This window comes from Bubalus bubalis, chromosome 8, assembly GCF_019923935.1.
Source record: "Bubalus bubalis isolate 160015118507 breed Murrah chromosome 8, NDDB_SH_1, whole genome shotgun sequence".
NCBI classification, from domain to species: domain Eukaryota; kingdom Metazoa; phylum Chordata; class Mammalia; order Artiodactyla; family Bovidae; genus Bubalus; species Bubalus bubalis.
In genome coordinates this window covers 91,048,324-91,068,211 of record NC_059164.1, presented here as the reverse complement: position 1 = coordinate 91,068,211, position 19,888 = coordinate 91,048,324, and the positions used below count along the sequence as shown (strand labels likewise).

Below are 19,888 nucleotides of genomic sequence, written 5' to 3'. Positions count from 1 at the left end.
GGAAACCTATTCTAGAAATGCAGAGGGTCTTATTGTCTTAATATAAATAGACACTAGTTTAAACACTGCAGCTACCTTCTGCAGTGGCTCAGATGGTAAAGAATCTGCCTGCAATGCAGGAGACCCAGGTTCAATTCCTGGGTAAGGAAGATCCTCCGGAGAAGGAAATAGCGACCCATTCCAGTACCCTTGCCTGGAGAATCCCATGGACAGAGGAGCCTGGTGGGCTGCAGTCCATGGGGTCGCAAAGAGTTGGACATGACTGAAAGACTTACACTTTCACTTTAAACATGCCACAGAGGTTGCAAAATAAATCATGTAGGAGCCATCCTTGAGAAACCAGGTAACTTAACCCTAGCTGATGACAAAACTGTTAGAAATCATATTTCCTTGTCTACTTGATTAACATACAGTTGCTTTCAGCACTGGTTTATTTGGTTTGACACAGTTTAGTGATCTGAATAGTCCTCATTAATAAAGAAACATCTTACATGTGCTAAACATGAAGTTTCTACTATTGTCCCTTTGTTTAAATGTTTATAATTTTGCTCCTGAAGGAGAGGGGCTGGTGGGCTGGGAGGAAGAAGGCTGGGGACTCAGGTCAGGTTTGCTTGGAGAGATGAGTGTCAGCCTTCTTTGCCAGTGTGTTGCCATTGCCCAGAACTCATCCTAGTCTCAGGGAGGAGTCTAAACTGTTACAGATGCCACACCTTTTATCCATATGTCTGGAAAATGAGATTGAATCTCATTTCCATATTCAATCTCATGAGGTTGAATATAGAAAGCTTGTAAGTACGATAATGCTGTGCTCAAGAGTAGCTAATCCTTAAATCATGCTTTTGGGAAATGTAAATAAATTGCAATATTCACTTTCTTTGTCTCCTTTATTTGAATACACTTCATTTTGAATGAGGTTAAGACATTTGGTCATGTAAATTTAAACACCCAGTCAATGTTAGAGTGTGATTTAGTATAAAACATATTAACTTAATTTGAAAATATATTGCATAGAATAGTCAAACACAGAGAAAATAAACCTGTAATGCTGCAAACATATATACCATATATATATAACTAAAAATGTAAAACTAAACACTCCTCATTCAAGGTCAGGATGGTGTGCCAAGGACTGGACCGGGGGTCAGCAAGCCAGCTTCTATTCCCATCTCTTCCTCTAACTTGTCAGGGACTCTGGCCATCAGTTTCCTCACCAGAATTTGAGGGGTTTGGAAAGATCATCTCAGTAGTTTTTTCCAGATCAGTTATTCTAGGTTTGGTCAAAATTTGAGTTCCTTAGAAACTAGTGCTCCTGGTTTTGGGGTAACTTTAATTCTGTTCCAGGTGGTAAAGAGTCTGCCTGCAGGAGACTCAAGAAGCAAGGGTTTGATCCCTGCGTCAGGAATATCCCCTGGAGAAGGAAATGGCAACCCACTCTAGTATTCTTGCCTGGGCAATCCCATGAACAGAGGAGCCTGGTGGGCTGCAGGAGTCCATGGGGTGCAAATAGTCGGACATGACTGAGTACGCACACACAAAATTCTGAAGCAAACTTCTGGCTTCCCTTCTTGCTTCATTCCCTCTTTTTCCTCTTTGCTTTCTGTTTTATTATTTCTTTGTCTCCTCTCCAAGCCCAGATAAGGGTGGTGGTCCTCACTGATAGAGAACAGACTCACTTTCCTCCCGCTACACCTATGAGAATTTACGAAAGAAAATCTTAGGCCTTACACACTTGTTTTGAGCTTCCGAGATGAATGTATGAGAATGCATTTTTCTGAAAACAGTTCCTTGGAAGGAGACACCTGGGTAGATGGCTGGTCTTGTCAGATGGTGAGCTGGCCGCCTCTACACGCTTCTGTTTGGACATGAAGACAGGTTTATATTGTCTGTCTGTTTCTTGGTGAGTTTACAAAATCCTCACCTGATTAATTTGAACTTGAGCATGGTGAACTATCTAATTGTCTTTATGGTGGGGCACTGGGTGTGCCTGGATGTCTGCTGACTTGAGGGGATGTTTTGGCCTTGCCTGGTGTGGGGACGGATGAGACGCCTCCTCGCTGTGGCAGTTGGAGCACAATCCAGCGACAGTCAAGTACCTCTGAGAGTTCTTTTAGTCAAGGCGCAGCTGTGACAAGTCCTCCTTGAACATGGCAGTGACAAGATCACACCTCAGCACGCAGCAGCTGGAGGCCCTACTCAGGCATCTAAAATTGTATCGGAATTAGGTGAAAGGTTTAATTTTAGGCTTTGAGAGTTGCTGCTGCTGCTGCTAAGTTGCTTCAGTCATGTCCGACTCTGTGCGACCCCTGAGACGGCAGCCCACCAGGCTCCCCCGTCCCTGGGATTCTCCAGGCAAGAACACTGGAGTGGGTTGCCATTTCCTTCTCCAATGCATGAAAGTGAAAAGTGAAAGTGAAGTCGCTCAGTCGTGTCCGACTCTGAGCGACCCCATAGACTGCAGCTACCAGGCTCTTCCGTCCATGGGATTTTCCAGGCAAGAGTACTGGAGTGGGGTGCCATTGCCTTCTCCACTTTGAGAGTTAGGCCTTTTTTTTTTTTTTGTAAAGTCTGTTGTTGCTTATCATCCTTTCCTCACCCACCTGCCCACCCTTCCAACAGCTGCCAATAAAACTTTTATTGTCCTTTGTCATGATGTAGCATAATATTTGCAATATAGATTACTGAAACCAGTTTAACATGTCCTCTTTGTACTGACTTCATATTGGAAGGAATCCTTAATCCCCAGGTCATATGCAGAAATTTTTAATTTAGTTCAGATTTGACAGGTCATTCTTATTTTCAGTTGGAAACCTTGAACTTACAAAAAAATGGCCCTCTCGTCAAGGGAGAATTTACCAATAAGTATACTATTTTATGGGCTTCCCTGATAGCTCAGTTGGTAAAGAATCTGCCTGCAACACAGGAGACCCCAGTTTGATTCCTGGGTTGGGAAGATCCCCTGGAGAAGGAAAAGGCTATCCACTCCAGTATTCTTGCCTGGAGAATTCCATGGACAGAGTAGCCTGATGGGCTACAGTGCAGAGGGTCCCAAAGAGTCGAACACAAGTGAAGCGGCTTCACATGCACACACACATGCTGTTTTATAGCTAAGGACTAAATCCAACCATTATAGTTCAAAATAGGGACATGAAAACTTTTTTCTTATCAAGGGTCAGAGATGGGGAAAGAAAAATCTACTGAAGGTCACAGAAATTAAACACAGTGAAGTTAAAACACAGGTTTTATTTTATTTTTAAAAAACAACCATCTCAATGTTTTAAATGGAGAACAAAGAACAGGAAATTCTATTCTAAAAGTATTATTGTTGCTGTTGTTTAGTCACTAAGTTGCGTCCAACTCTTTGGGACCCCATGGACTGCAACAAGCCAGGCTCCTCTGTCCATGGAATTCCCCAGGCAAGAATACTGGAGTGGGTTGCCATTTCCTTCTCCAGGGGATATTCCCAACCCAGGGATTGAACCCACAGCTCCTGCACTGGCAGGTAGATTCTTTACTGTTGAGCCACCAGGGAAGCCCTCTGAAAGTATAACATATAATAAATACCCTTCTGCTCCATAATAAGTTCATTTAGGAAGTAAGGACTGAAAGAAAGGGGAAAGAAAGATGGGAAGGAAGGAAGGTGGACAGAGAGAGGGTAGATTTAGGAGTCAAAGGCAGAGAAGGCAGGGGAGGAAAGGAGAGAGAAGTGAGCAGGTCCAGGAGTTAGCGATGGGGACTTTGCATGGGCCTTTTTAAACACCCTTCCAGTTCTGAGCAACCATTAACTCGTCCTTGGGGAAAAAAGACTACTCTTCCACCTCTTGTTTAAATTCTCGATTTTCACATCCTCTTATTTGATCTGGGCCCTCCCACCAGCTACTGTTCTGGGCAGGTTCCCTCCTCTGCGAGGTCCTACCACTCCCAGGAGCTGTGCGGGCACCCTCCCCTCCAAGTGTTCCCACCAGCCTGCACACCTCCCTCTACCACCACTTACTTTCCTGCTCAGAAAACTGTCCCCACAACTTGCCCCTGGACATCCTCTTGGATTCTGCTTCTCAGAAAAGTGAACTGGGAATTCCTCCCTGACTTCTAATTTAAGGCAGTTTAAGACCCCAGAGGGCTAGAGTCTTTCCTGGAACCTTCATTTCCCCTCCTCTCTCCTTCTCTCCTTCCTTCTTTGGTTCCTTTTCTGCTTCACTTTCTCCTTTCCTCAACTTGAAATGGGGAAAAAATTAAGAAGCGCAATAATGCTTCCAGACAACGATCATCTTTTTCACTTTTCTTCCTCCTAATAAAGTCAATACTAAGTATCTGAATATGGAAGAAGGAACGAGGAAAAGGAGAAAAGGGGGGAAATCAGACTGCTATCAGGAACCAGCAGGAGAAATCCTCCAGAGTGCTATATGATCAACCGGAAGCAAAAGAATAAAATGAAAGCTGTAACCACTAGTCTGCTTCTTTTTTGTTATATTCACTAGCTTGTTGTATTTTTTAGACTCCACAGATAAGTGACATCATACAGTATCTGTCTTAGTCCTGCTGATTTCACTTAGCATAATACCCCCCAAGTCCATCCATGTTGCTGCAACTGGCAAAATCACATTCTTTTTAATGGATGAGTAGTACTCTATAGTGTGTGTACATACAGGTACATGGGCTTCCCAGGCGGCGCTAGTGGTGAAGGATCTGCCTGCTAATGCAGGAGGCACAGGAGACCTGGGTTCCACTCCTGGGTTGGGAAGATCCCCTGGAGTAGGAAATGGCATCCCACTCCAGTATTTTTGCCTGGAAAAGCCCATGGACAGAGGAGCCTAGTGGGCTACAGTCCATGGGGTGGCAAAGAGTCAGACACGACCAAGCACACACGCAAAGACCCAAAAGACATATGTATATATATATAAAACATCTTCATCCATTCATCTGTTTATTGACCTTTAGCTTGTTTCCATATCTTGGCTATTATAAATATTGTTGCTGTGAACACTGCAGTGCATATATCATTTCAAATTAGTGTTTTTGTTTCTTTCAGATATATACCCAGGAGTGGGATTGCTGGGTCACATGGTAGTGAATATAAAAAAAAAAAGAAGCTGACCCAAAGATACAGAGAACAAACTAGTGGTTATCAGTGGGAGACAGGGAAGCAGGGAGGGGCAATACAGGGGTTCAGTTCAGTTCAGTCACTCAGTCGTGTCTGACTCTTTGCAACTTCATGAATCGCAGCACGCCAGACCTCCCTGTCCATCACCAATTCCCGGAGTTCACTCAGACTCACGTCCATTGAGTTAGTGATGCCATCCAGCCATCTCATCCTCTGTCGTCCCCTTCTCCTCCTGCCCCCAATCCCTCCCAGCATCAGAGTCTTTTCCAATGAGTCAACTCTTCGCGTGAGGTGGCCAAAGTACTGGAGTTTCAGCTTTAGCATCATTCCTTCCAAAGAAATCCCAGGGCTGATCTCTAGGGGTAGGGGATTAAGAGGTACAAAATATTAAGTCTAAAATAAGCTATAAGGATATATTGTACAATATGGGGCATATAGCCAATGTTTTATAGTAATTGGAATATAATCTTTAAAGATCTTTATAATATAATATTGTACACAAACTACTGTTGTTGTTCAGTCACTCAGTCATGGCCAACTCTTTGAGATTCCATAGACTGCAGCTTCCATGGACTCCAAACTTCCCTGTCCTTCACTATCTCCTGGAGTTTGCTCAAATTCATGTCCATTGAGTCAGTGATGCCATCCAACCATCTCATCCTCTGTTTTCCCCTTCTCCTGCCCTCAATCTTTCCCAACATCAGGTGGTCAAAGTATTGAAGCTCCAGCTTCAGCATCAGTCCTTCCAACAAATATTTAGGATTGATTTCCTTTAGAGTTGACTGGCTTGATCTCCTTGCAGTCCAAGGACTCTTAACAGCCTTCTCCAACACCACAGTTTAAAAGCATCCGTTCTTTGGCACTCAGCCTTCTTTATGGTCCAACTCTCACATCCATACATGACCACTGGAAAAACCATAGTTTTGACTAGACGGACCTGTGTTGGCAATGCCTCTGCTTTTTAATATGCTGTCTAGGTTTGTCATAGCTTTTCTTCCAAGAAGCAAATGTCTTTTAATTTCCTGGCTGCTGTCACCATCTGCAGTGATTTTGGAGGTCAAGAAAGTAAAGTTCTTCACTGTTTCCATTGTTTCCCCATCTATTTGCTGTGAAGTGATGGGACCAGATGCCATGATCTTAGTTTTCTGAATGTTGAGTTTTAAGCCAGCTTTTTCACTCTCTTCTTTCACTTTCATCAAGAGGTTCTTTAGTTCCTCTTCACTTTCTGCCATAAGAGTGGTGTCATCGGCATATCTGAAGTTATTGATATTTCTCCTGGCAATCTTGATTCCCACTTGTGCTTTATCCAGCCTGCATTTCGCATGATGTACTCTGCATATAAGTTAAATAAGCAGGGTGACAATAAACGGCCTTGACGTACTCCTTTTCCGATTTGGAACCAGTCTGTTGTTCCATGTCCAGTTCTAACTGTTGCTTCTTGACCTGCATACAGGTTTTGCAGGAGGCAGGTAAAATGGTCTGGTATTCCCATCTCTTTAAGAATTTTCCACAGTTTGTTGTGAGCTACACAGTCAAAGGCTTTGGCATAATCAATAAAGCAGAAGTAGATGTTTTTCTGGAACTCTCTTGCTTTTTCTATGATCCAATGGATGTTGGCAATTTCCTCTCTGGTTCCTCTGCCTTTTCTAAATCCAGCTTGAACATTTGGAAGTTCTTGGTTCATGTACTGTTGAAACCTATGTTGGAGAATTTCAAGTATTACTTTGCTAGCATGTGAAATGAGTGCAATTCACAATACCAAAAAAAAAAAAAAAAGCTATTAAAAAGCATTGAAATCCCTGCCTATTGTTGATTCTCTACCTCAAACCCTTATGTTTCTCCTTTTTCAATGCAACAATATCTAATTCTCTGTCAGTTGAAGAGTGTTTTACAAATGGAGGATGCTTTTCCTTGCATAACAAATGCTCTGAGTACCCGACAAGCTATAGACATGCATGATTAAAGCTCTGAAAGCCCACATGTACTAGGGCTTCCCCTGTGGCTCAGATGGTAAAGAATCTGCCTGCAATGTGGGAGACCTGGGTTTGATCCCTGGGTTAGGAAGATCCTCTGGTGGAGGGCATGGTAACCCACTCTAGTATTCTTGCCTGGAAAATCCCTATGGACAAAAAGCCTGGCCAGACTACAGTCTATGGGGTTGCAAAGAATAGGACACAACTGAGTGACTTCACTTTCTTCTTTCTTTCATATAAGAAGTGAAAAGCAATTCTTCCCTCACAAGTACAGTCCCCTGGGCTTGAAAATGTTACATCAAGTGGCTATTTCAGGAGGAGGCAAACACCAGTGATGTAGAGGAGCTGCGTTAGTCATCGTTTCCTTCCTCAGGCCCAACTATGTGAGGGGTAGGGAGGACTGGGCTTGTGAAGGATGTTGACATGGCTCTATGCCACTGGGTGCATCAATGGTGCTGCGGGAAGGTATGCGACCTGCTCAGCTTGACCTCGAGGGGGGACAGATGTTACCATGTCCATTTGCTGGCTTGCAACCTTGGGAGCTCCCTGGATGAGATCTAAAACTGACCCTGAACATGGAGGGCAAGGAGAAACTGGAGAATGAGGCGGACCACTCCAGACTGGTTTAATAATAAGCAAGGCAACATCTGAGGCTTATCTAAGGCGACTGTGAGATGAGTAGATGTTCACATCGACTCACCAGAATTTTAAAAGTTTATATAGAAGCCTTAACTGGGTTCAGTTAGATATTCAGTCCAACAAGCTCAACAGCACCTCACTCTCTCACAGTTGCGGCCATGACCTTGAAACAGCTGCTAGCATGGGAACGGGAGGCAGCTGTACACTCCAGGGACTGGTGAGGGGAGTGAGAGACCCCTGATTGTCCGGGGTCAGCTTGCTGGTCAAGAGGTCACGGCTTCTTGATGACCTCCTCCAACACCGCCTTATTGGAGTAACAATTAGGTGCTATAACAATTGAATTCTTAAATTTCAGTGACAACACGTGAGAGTTTCTTGCTCTCTCAACAATTCAATGTGGATGTTCTGGAAAGCAGGGTGCATTCCTCAGCTTGGCAATTGGAGGACCCAGGGCCCTTCCATCTTGAGTTGCCAATCCTAGGACCATGGAAATCTTTGCTTCCCACTGGAAGAAGGGGAAAGAGAGGGTGAGGAAGCATTTTCTTCTTGATTTCCTTGGGCCAGAAGTGATCTGTATCATTTCTGTTCATTCATTCTACAAAGAGTAGACACATGGCTCTGGCTGGATCCTAGATGGAAGGAAGGTAGGGAAATGTAGCCCCTCTGTGTGTGTGTGTGTGTGGGCACACGCACACGTGTATCACTTTCTTGTGGCAACTTCACACTACTGATGAACCTCGGTTGGACAGGTCTCTGCCACACCCATATAACAGGTAAGAAATTGAGGTGTAGAAATGTTAAAAGGTGAAAATGAAAGGACTTGTTAGTGACAAAGTTAGGGCAGCAGAGACTCAGCCTTTTTTCCCCTCAGAAAACACTAGGTGGAACTTTCTCGGTTTAAAAAGAGTGGAAAAGAGAACGAGGAGCTTCCGTGACCACAGACTTGGCAGGGGCGTCTCTCCTCAAGGGATTCCTGAGTTCTAAGGTCTGTTTCCCTAGGCTTTGCAAGTTAAGTTTTTATGTATTTAAATGTGCTGCCTGTTGATTGTGAGGAGAATGATTTCCTGAAAGCAGTGGGTTTCCCATTTTAGGGAAAGTCATCAGAGTCACCTGGAATGTTTGCAAAACATGAAAATTCCCCAGGCCCCACAGGGGCAGCTGGCTTGATAATGTACTCTATTGTGGCTCAATTGCTCACTCCACTACTGGGCCCTTCTTCACCTATTTTTTTTTTTTTTTTTTTAAGGAGGATCGTTTTTTTAAAAGAGTATTGAATCTGTTACAATATTACTTCTGTTTTTTGGCTAAGAGGCACATGGGATCTTAGCTCCCCAACCAGGAATCAACCCCACATCCCCTGCATTGCGAGGCAAAGTCTTAACCACAGGACCACTGGGGAAGTTCCTTTCCTTTACCTCTTAAATAAACTATACTGGAGTGAGTTGCCATTCCCTTCTCCAGGGGATCTTCCTGACCCAGAGATTGAACCTGGGTCTTCGGCATTGCAGGCAGATTCTTTACCATCTGAGCTACTAGGAAAGCCCCTTCTTAAACTGCCTGCCCTTAAATCTCAGGTTGTGCTTCTGGAGGAGCCCAGCTGAAGCCAGCAGGGATACACATACACAATGTCACCAATCCTCTCTCAGGAAATCCCTTCCTTGGTGCCTGCAGGTAGGGGTGGACTGATAGTATGGGGAGGGGCACACTTGAACTTCATTGGCCCTGTCTGTCAATCTCACATGTCTAATCTTGCTTCCAGGAGCCAGGGCTTTCATAAACTGAGCAAAATCCACATTGGTACACTCACCACCACTTGCAGACAGTCTAGTTAAAAAAAAAAAAATTATATATATATATAGTCTGAGTTTCCAGAAGAAATAAATTTTATTTCCACTTTGCTCTGTCAGCTTTGTCCCATGTGGGAGCTTCCTGCCATCAATATTCCTCCTGGGTGAGTAGCCTGCAAGGTTCTGAGTCTCAGTGATTACCCCAAAGCAGGAATTGTGGCATAAATCTCCATGTGTGAAATACATATCACAGCTTGAGTTAAATGGACCCCAAACATATGGCATTGTTTTTTGCATTTTCTAACACATGGGCAGTTTTTCACATTTTAAATCAATGGAAAAGTGAAGAGATTACAGGCAAATCTTCTTGGAGGATTAACCATCAGGAAATAGATTTGGCTGGCATAAATATTTGGGGGTGGGATGGATGATGAGGTCAGACACTTTCCAAAGACACATTTCCTACTGTGGTGTGGTAGCCCAAGGCGGGACCAGGCTGGTGGTTCTGGAATGAGCTGCTGACATGGGCTGCAGCAAAAGGTGAGAGGAGCCATATGATGAGAGCAGGATGAGTCCAGCTGGGACTGCTGACTGCCTTTTCCATGTGACTGTCACTGACAGGGACCATTGACTCCTGTGCCCTGACGTGGCTATCAGTCTGTCTGGATTCTAACCTGTGTATAAGCTTGTCACTTGCTCAGGGGCCACCAGATAAAGTCACTAGAAACACTCTTAGATATGTAGAATGAATCTGTTCTCTATGGACCAGATTTCATGTAGGATTGGGATGATAGCCCTGTTCTGACTTTCGAGAGGATGCAGAACTGAACCTCAGAATTATATTTTCCCCTGTATGTGTTAGTTGCTCAGTTGTGTCTGACTCTGTGATGGCATGAACTGTAGCCCGCCAGGCTCCTCTGTCCATGGGATTCTGCAGGCAATAATACTGGAGTGCATTGCCATATCCTTCTCCAGGGGGGGTCTTCCTGACTCAGAGATCAAACCTAGGTCTCCCACAGTGCAGGCAGATCTTTACCATCTGAGTAACCAGGGAAGTCCAATACTCTCCCTGGAGAGGTCAATTCTGCTCATCTTTCAGAGGGCTGCACCGGAAGAGGCCGCGATGTGCGTGTGTGCAGGGCACCAGTTCTCCACAGGCAGTGATCAACAGAGGAAGAAGAAAAGCAGGCTCGCTAGGCATTTCTCCCTGAGCAGCTCACTCTGCCTGGCCAGCCCTCCAAAACCACAACCAGCTGTGCTGTCCTTGTTTCTGACACGGGCCCACAGGATTGCCAGGGCACTGCCCTCTGTGCTCTCCTGGGCGACAGCCCTGCTGGCCCCATGGCTGGTCTCTAGCAGATCCTGAAGGCTACCATGCAGTCAGTAGCTCTGTGGGCACATGTACCTTTGGGCTGACTCTGCCTGTCTTCCCCTTCATCTCTCTCTCTTTTCCCCCTCCCCAAACGTATTAATGCTCACATAGTAAAGCTGAGACAGATATCGCCAGTCTACAGTGTGGGGTGGGGTGGGCTGTTGACTACGGAATCAGGCTTCTGAGTTTACCTTCCCACACCTGGGCGAGGAGGGATCCCTTTCAGTGGGTAAGAAAGTCCCCCAAACTTCATGTGAGACATGTGGCCCATGAGCCCTCCCAGCCCCATTTCTGTATCAGTGAAGGCTTCTTCTCTCTGCACTGCCCCAGGCTGCACTGTCTGCTGGTCACTCCCTTCAAGGCTATGCTGTGCATTCACAGTGAATTGGGGATTCCCGGGTAGAAACTTGAGGACAGGGGATCCAGACCATTTTCTCTCTCCAAACTCTCCATCCTCCCGCCAGGTGGATGATTCTATGTCTGAACAGTTTCTCATGTGATGGGAGAGAAAAGGAACGGGAAGAGATGGAAATGAACAGAGAAGAGGTCTGCTGAGCTGGAAACCTGTAGATTTTTCTAAGTGACAAAGGGTGAGTGTGGCTTTATGAAAGAGGAAACTTGGTACATTAATGCCAGCCTTGGGAAAAGCAATAGCCCCAGATAAGAAGTGTGTATGGGGCTTGGAAGCCGGGCAGCTCTGATTTCTAGCTCGAGGGCCTTCCAGTTGTGTCTCTAAGCCTCGGTTTCCTTCTTCACCTGTACAGTGGACTTAATAATTTTGATCACCTGACAGTTGATGTGGGAACGAAAGAAGCCCACACAGGATAAGCAATATACAGAGATTAATGCAAGGTACCTGTCATCATGCTTACGAAGTTCATGATGCTTTGAAAGGTGTACTTCATTGCAGAGATGCCGACTGGGGAGAGAGGGCCTGCCTTGCACCGGGCCTGTCCTCCCCTCCTCCATCCTCCCCATCTTCCACTGGCGGTTCCTTTCTCCTCCACGTTCCTACCGCGGTCTGGGCAGTGGGGAGAGGAGACGCTCTGTCCTGGGCTTACTCGGCGGCCAGGGCAGGAGGTCGGGCCTGGGGCGCGGGCTGCAGTTGCGCGCGGCCGCCTCTAGATGGAACTTTCTCACCAACACAAGGTCGGGTGGGCCGCAGATCCCCCAGGCGCTGGGCGGCGAGGGGGCTCTCTCACTACTTTTTTCAAACAGGTGCGGGGTGCCTGGGCGGTAACGTGTGCGGGAGGGCCGCTGGGCCGTGGTCGTAGAGTCCGGTGGGCTTGCATCAGCTGGAGGCGTAGGGACTCCCGATTTCCCCTCGGGAACCCAGGAGCTGCGGGCATGGGTCTCCAGGATTTTGCAGCCCCGCATCTGCAGCTGCTAGAATCACCTCAATAAGACGCCGGCCATCGTGCCGGCCTGCACCCCCTTATGCGCAGGGCCGGCTGCCGGCGGGTCTTGTGTCAGGGCTTGGGCTGCGGGGGCTCGATAGACGGCGCCGTGGGAGTCAAGGGCAGGGAGATGATCTCCCGAGCCGCCGGGCAGGACAAATGGCTGAGCGGCAGCGCGGCGCGAGCAAACTTTGCAGGGGAAGAGCGCGGCTGGAGGCTTTACTTTGAGCATCCCCGACAGGAAAGCGTGGGGCGGGACAGGTGCGGTCCACCGTGTATTCTTCACCGGGATGCTTTTCGGAGCGGCGTTGATGAAGGCGAGCCCCGGGCTCGCGGTCCCGACTTCGGGCTCCGGGTGGCCTTGGTGCGGCGCTTACCGCGCGGGTCCCGGACTGTTCCGGCATTCAGAGGCACTCAGCTGCTTCCCAGCCACATTCCTCCTTCCAGCCGCCCGCACGTCTTCCTACCCTCCCCGCCACTATCCTCCCCCTCCCCTGCCCCGCCCCGCGTCTTTGGGTCCTCCCTTTTTTGTTGGGGGCGGGGCGGAAGGGGTGATTTTTAAAAATCAGAACTATTGACATTTCTGTTCCCCGCATCGCTGAGGACTGAGATGATGTAGCGCGGAGAGGGAATCTGCCGGCTGAGTGACCCTCTCCCTGCCCGCACCCCGGCAGCTCCGAGACACCGAAACCCAGGAGTTCCTCCTCCCGCTTCCCGGGGTGACTGGTTGGCGCGAAGCGATTGGCGATCCCGGGCGCGATCTCGGCCGCGGCTCCGCGCGCCGCGCGGGGTGAATGGCCGCAGGCCGAGGATCGGGAGGCGCGGCGCGCAGACCAATCGCGGCCGCCGGTGGGAGTATTTGTTATTCACATGGAAGAGACTTGGCGCCGGCAGGGCCAGCTCAGCCCCCTCAGCCCCGAGACCAGCCACAAGTGCGGCCGCGGTGCTCGCCTCGCGCGGCAGCGGCGCTGACATGGAGCGGCGGGCCCCCAGCGGGCTTTCTCACCGCGCCCTCTGCGGGGAGCAGGGTAAGACTCGCCGAGCAGTGGAAGGAGGAAAAGAGGAAAGCAAGTGCCCAACCACAGAAAGAAGAAAAAAAAAAAAAAAGCCCCCCCCCCCCCACCCCGAACTCTCCCCAAAGGCTGTGCTTGCGGAAAAAAAGAAAATTGCCCCGTTTAAATTCCTCTTTACGTTTTCTTCCGCCAAACCATCCAGTGGCCAGGCAGGTGCACCGTCTCTTTCAGATCACTTTAGTGATCTGCTTTTCCGGCGTCCAAGTAGATGGCCTTGCTCACCCTGAGTCTGGGAGAGAACTAGTGGGCGGAGGTGACGGGAATGGGGGGGAGGCGAGGGAGAGTGGGCACCAGGGGGCGAGGGGCTGGCCGGGCATTGGAGCTTGATTGGGTGTCTGTTGATTTTACGTTGCAAAGAACAAGGCAGCCACCCCTCTTATCTTCCCGTGATTACATTCCAGTGAAGAGGTTAGGAAAAGAGGGAGGCTTTAGCATGGAACTCCCGAGGCTTGGAGATGTGGTCCCCCAAAAGTTTAGTCGGCGAATGGGAGACTGAAGGGTGACGGGAAGGGGCAGGCGCGCCTAGAGTGCTCGGATGGGGCGCGCGGCGGCAGGATTGTAAAGCGTTCTTCCTCGGACTGCCTGCCCGGGTGACCTCCCGGACCTACTCCTGGCGGAATCCGGACTTGCCCCGCCGAGATGACGAGGTACCTCCGTTCTGCGAATGTAACGGGAGGGATTTCCGAAGTTACAGGCTTCCAGGATGAGTTGGGGTAACCCCAGCCCCCCGCCTTCTTGAGCGTGGGGCTGGATGAAGCTAACCAGAATCTAGGGAAGATGAGGGGTCGCGGGAGAAGCCGGGTACTTGAGGCGTTCGCGGGACCCCACATCGCGACATAGGATACGTCTGCCTCGAGTTTGCATTCACCGAGTTAGCCCTGTGAGACTGGGATTCCCCCCCCCCCCCCCCGCCCCTTTTCAGCTTTCGGGAAAACATCGGAGTTCCGTGTCCTACTGGGGATGGCGGGGGGCGGCGGGTGGGGGGGGGCGGGAAGGCGGAAGGAATGGTCTCAGGAATCTTGAGTTTAAAAAGCAAAGGCGAGGCACCCGGCATCTCCTCCGAAGCACCTGCGGCCAGTGTGGCCCCAGTTTGGCACCGACCTGCGCGGGGCGTGGGTACTCTGGGTGACAGGTGCGGCGGGGGCGGAGGCGCTCCCTGCCCGGTCGCGCGCGGAACCTAGATTCCCCAGGCGCGCGGGGGGACTGGGGCGGCGCCGCAATACCCCGGCGGCGCGGGAAAGCCAGAGGACAGGGTAGTTCTCCTAAGGCCCTGGCTCTACCGGGAGCCTGGGTTCAACGGTCGAAGGAACTGAGAAGAAAAAGGAAGATGCGGCAGGGAAGAGGGGAGCGGGGGTGGGGTGAGTGTCTGCGGGCTGAAATCTCGGCAGAGGTAGAGAACCCTCTGAGCCGCACCAAGAGCAAGCCCAGCTGCTCAGCCAAACAGCTTGGAGATCCCTTGAGGTTCGTTCAGTTGGTGAAAATATAACAGACCCCCTCTCTTCCACCCCCAACGTCTGTCGAACTCGCTCCCTTGGTGCAAATGAAATGCAGAAGGGTGTGCGAGTCACCCAACTGCGCAAAACCCCACCCCCCACACCCCCCGCCCTCCAGGCTGCCCTGAAGACTTGTTTCCCTGGCGGCCCAAATTACGGAGCCCAGGATCAGAGAGTATGTGAGCGCCTAGGAGGGTGGGAATGAAAACAGACCCACCCGCCGGCTGCAGAAGCCCCAAACCCTCAGACCCCGAAGCGAGTCCCGCTCGAGGAGGAGTAAATGCCCTATTAGCCATTTGGGGGTGATCCCTTCCCATAGACCTGACGGCGTTGGAGTCTCGCAAACACCCAAGAATAAGCTACCGTCTCGGCCACCACCGCGGTTGAATACAAATTCTGCCAACAGACGAACTGGAAAACCGGGTTGGTGGTGGAGATACTGATAAGACACATCTTAAACGGGAGAAATGCGTTCGATGATAGCTGCTTGGTTCGCTTGAAAGAAAAAAATAAAAAAGAGAGAAAAAGAGCCACCAGCAGGTAGATCTTGGATAAACAGCTTATTGCACTCGACTGTAATTTCCATTTTCCGTTATGAAATTGTTTGTCAATAATTGCAAATGGCTACAGAAACCACTTTAGTTTACCTCGGTCACTTGCTTGTGACTAATGCCCTGAAAGATCTCTGTCGGAGACAGAATCAGCTATATGAAATTCATTGCCTGGTTCTTGAAAATATGTAGTTTGATGATTTTGAAGAGAAGAGCTTTACCCATCAGGGAAAATGAAGTAAGATTTTTTTAAATGCAGTTTTCTCATTTCAGAGTCAACTTACAGGTTGTATCATACTTGGGATAAAGACAAAGAAATCTTGCTTTTAAACCCGGGATCCGGGGAGGAATAGATAAGAGGAGGCTCCCAGCAGTGGATTTATCTAGAATAAAGAAAAAGATGCTGAGAACACAGCTCTTTACTGTTATTTAGGCTTCATTTGTTCTATTTGGTTGGTGCTAACTAGTTCTGCCCTCCTGCTCCTTTTACAAATTATTACTACTTGAATAATTCTAAAAACATCTAATGCCAAAAGGAATAATAAAAGGAAGAGTTGAGCTCCAGTGAGTGCGGGAGAAAGTTAGAGGTCTGGAGAGATGTGCTCTTTTCAGAGTTGGCTGGGCAGGTTGCAGCTGCTGTGGGGCTTGTTTAATTGGTATTTGTGCAGCAACAACCCGCTGACATTCACATTGGCAACATCTCATGCCAATCATTGTGGAAGAACCCTTCCACTATCTTCAGGGCATGAGACACAGGACACTGTACACATGTGCACAGGGTAGCAATGATTTTTTTCCCCCTCCAACTTCCTTCTCATCCTCTTCCTCCTGTAGTTAGGATGCCCAACAGAAAGAGGACTTTGCTTTCATCCGGGGAGTGGGGTTGTGCTGTCCCAGTATCTTAAAAAGAAATGGTTGCATGGATTTATCTCTTAACTGGACCCACAACAAAGATCTGGCCACATCTCCATGCCTGTTGAATAGGCTGGTGTTTTAAGGTTCAGGTAATTGCTGATGTTTTCTTGACAGGACCTGATTGGACATCACCAGACTCACTCATGTAGTTTGCTCTGGTGGGGGCACGGTCACCCAATGATGTTCTGGGAGAAATGGATGTAAATGGAGAATCAGCTGGATTATAATGTTTCCATCCCAAGGTGGGCGGAGTTCTGTCTGCTAAATTTAGGTTTGGATTTAGATTTAGAAATTTAGATTTGAACTATCTTTTTCCATTCCCTCCTTCTTCCCTCCCTCCCTCCCTTTTCTTTCTTTCCTCCTCCCGCCCTTTCTCCCTTCCTTTCCTGCTTTTCCCTCTCCCTTCTTCCTCTTTTCTTTCTTAGCTCAGAGAGTTCTTTGATTTTCATTTCTACTTAGTACTTGAATTCAAGTTGTGATAACTCACTCCCTGACTGAGGACCTTGAGCACGGTGGATTCTTCTCCCAGGACCTGCCTTCCAAGTGGTGGGCATTGCTGTGGGAGGGATTTGAGAGGCTCCAGACTCAGGGTCACTCCCCACTTTGGCTTGTTACAGTGTCAGTCCTAATCACTATTAGAGACATTTCTTTGGTAAAGAAATTGTGGATCTCCTGGAAACAGTCTTATAAAATGCAGATGTTCCAGTTGGGGGTGACAAGTAATGCATCTTCAGGTTTTGATCCCTGTTGATGAATTTGCTCCCTGCCCGGGGAGGGCCAAGGTAACAAGAGAACCAGGTCTTAAGATTTTGACCTGCAGAACACACACATCAGCCCTGACAGAGGGAAGATCCAGGTCTGGGGGAGGAGGGAGCAGGTGTGCAGAAGTGGGAAGATGTAGAAGAGGCTAAAGAGGAGTATGTGCAAATTACTGGGCACATACTTTTCCAGGCAAAGGTGTATCTGTGGTAAAAGCCTTAGTGGTAGAAGCTCTGCATCATATCCTGCATACAACTTAGGAAGGCTTCCTCTTGTCCTCTTCTCCCTACAGAAGAATATCTTGTCACCACTTTCTCCAGAATAACCCTCTTGGATGCTCCAAGTGTCCATGAACTTCAGCTCTCCAGCCAGATGTTGATCTCCATTGACTTTCCTCTTATGTCCTTCTTTCCAGTTTTCTTTTGATTCATTGGACACATGACTTGTTAAGGTCTGACCAGCCCTGTGTATGATGGAAAAGTGGTTTTTCTTCAGGTCTTCCAAGTCTTCTAAGCACAATATATCAGTAAACTATTTGAATTGTAGGACCGATTGTTAAAGAAGAGTGTCCCTGTGCATTCTTATAGCACTTGGCAGTTTATGAGGTACTTTGATATACATTGTATCATTTGATTTCAAAACCCTGGGAGGTGGCCAGAAATCATCCCTCAGTTTAGAAACAAACTGGTCCCAGGTTAGTGACTTACCCTGTGCCGTGGAGTGAGTGCTGGGGGGCACTTCTCAGACCCTAGGATGCCACACTCACAGTTCAAACCTTCAAATCAAGGTCAGCTGGCCATCCATCATGGTCTGCTGCACCCAAGAGTGTGAGATAAGGGAAGGAAGGTACAATCAGTCTATGTGAATTTGTGCCCAAGATTTTAGACATATTCATATAATCCTTCTGTTTTTAGATTCCTTACATCCCCAGTGGAGGCTGTGACACCACCCTTATTGGGAGTATCGTGCAGTGGAAATGAGATAACATATGCGAGGCTCCAGGCATGTGTTTGTTGTTCAGTCAGTCAGTTGTGTCTGACTCTTTGCGATCCCATGGACTGTAGCCTACCAGGCTCCTCTGTCCCTGGGATTTCCCAGGCAAGAATACTGGAGTGGTTTGCAGGCACATTGTAGCACTCAATAAGTGTTGGTTTCACCCCTTCCCCTCTCCTTATGTGATACATATTATAAAAGTGGCTTCTCATTACTTTAAATGTGGTCTTTTTATGCAATGGCTGTGTTATTAAAAATAAAAAAAATGGCACAAATTGAATTCTACTAAATCAGATTGCATTTTAGATGCATGGGGGGATTTAGCTATTTAAAGGAAACCTGTGGTGAATTCTTTTGTAATGCAAATAATCACCTTCTAATTTATCTGTTTAGTCAGTTGAGCTTCTCCTGTATCAGATTTTCTTAATGTGGGGCCTGCTCCTAGAGAAGAGGTTTCACAATCCTCTTTTACTGATGGGAAAAAGCCACTCAGCTTGCAAACAAAATCAGTTATTGTTCTGTTGGCAAAGCCTTGCTCTGGTATTTTGAGCATAATCTCATATTTCTTTATTATTAAATAATAGAACCTCAGAATGGGAAGCTGGAAGACACCTTAGAGATTATATGGTCCATCTCACTCATCTCACAGATGAGGAAATGGAAGAACATAGAGGTGACGTGACATGTTGAGTGTCACCAGCCAGGGACTGTCAGACAAGGATCCAAATCTGGGACTCCCTTACCAGGGAAGGCTCTGTCTAGCCCATCCTCACTCTGCCCCAACCAGAATTCCAGTGCTGTGCACACCTATGGTGGCAGAGGAGGCGACAAGCAAATCTGATGCATTTTCTACAGCAGCTGAAAAAGGGCTGCAAGTATGGGGAGAAACTGCCAAATTTGCAATTTTGTGAATTGATGACAATATTTGGTTTAACCTTTTTGTTAAAGAGCTGAATAGAATCCAGCAGAGGGAGGCTGTTTGGCCTTTTTATGAGAAAATGATTACAATCCTTGGCTATTTCTGTTCCTGTAAGGATTTTTTCCTGTCGTGTCTCAAAAGCACTAGCCAAGTGCTGGAGGAAGACCTGGTGACCTGGTGACAGCTCCTGATAGATTGCCCCACCGACTCCTCACCAACCCCCCACCGCAAGGCTTGGTGGTTTTGTTCTCACTGTTATCAGGCTGCCTGGGAAACCTGATTTGAAGCCCAGGCATTTGGACAAACTGCATTTGATATTCTCAGTCCTTTGAAAGATTCAGAAATCACCCTGCCCTGGAAATGTCCCCAGGTGACTCCTCCTAATGAGTGCATTGTTTTTCTTAAAGAGCTGGTCAACAAAGCTGTGCCTGTTTCTGAAAGACTTCAGTGGAGGGGCATCACCTTCTCCTTGTGTTGTCCCAGTCAGTCTCTGCAGCTCTGGGGGGTTTTCTCCAAGGGCAGGACCCCCCCCCCCCCAGCCCCCGCCCCGGGGGACTTTGCCTGTGGTGCCATTCAGGTCTTTGGGCCATCTTCACCCTCTTTGAGCCTTTTTTCTCTCTCATTTACATGAGAGCTTGGTGTATGAAAATTCAATGGATACTCTGTTAGGTGAGTCTTTGATACAGAGAAGGTAGGGCTTCCTGGGTTGTGCTAGTGGTAAAGAACCCACCTGCCAGTGCAGGAGACATAAGAGACATGGGTTCAATCCCCGGGCTGGGAATATCCCCTGGAGGAAGAAATGGCAGCCCACCCCAGTATTCTTTGCCTGCAGAATCCCATGGACAGAGGAGCCTGGCAGGCTACAGTCTATAGGGTTGCAAAGAGTTGGAGATGACTGAAGTGATTTAGTAAGCATGCA

At 47.9% G+C, this 19,888-nt stretch overlaps 1 protein-coding gene across 4 annotated transcripts in view; it reads left to right on the top strand.

Moving 5' to 3' along the window:
• The first annotated feature begins 13,157 nt into the window (after positions 1-13,157).
• The window catches only part of GRM8 (glutamate metabotropic receptor 8), an 865,522-nt gene continuing 858,791 nt past the window's right edge, over positions 13,158-19,888 (top strand). For 3 of the 4 annotated variants that reach the window (XM_044946845.2, XM_025291464.3, XM_044946847.2), the window contains exon 1: positions 13,158-13,294. The gene's annotated coding sequence lies outside the window, so the exon portion shown is untranslated. Of the gene's footprint in view, positions 13,295-13,721; positions 13,987-19,888 lie in introns of those variants that run through there. The other variant, XM_025291463.3, reaches the window with a different exon arrangement.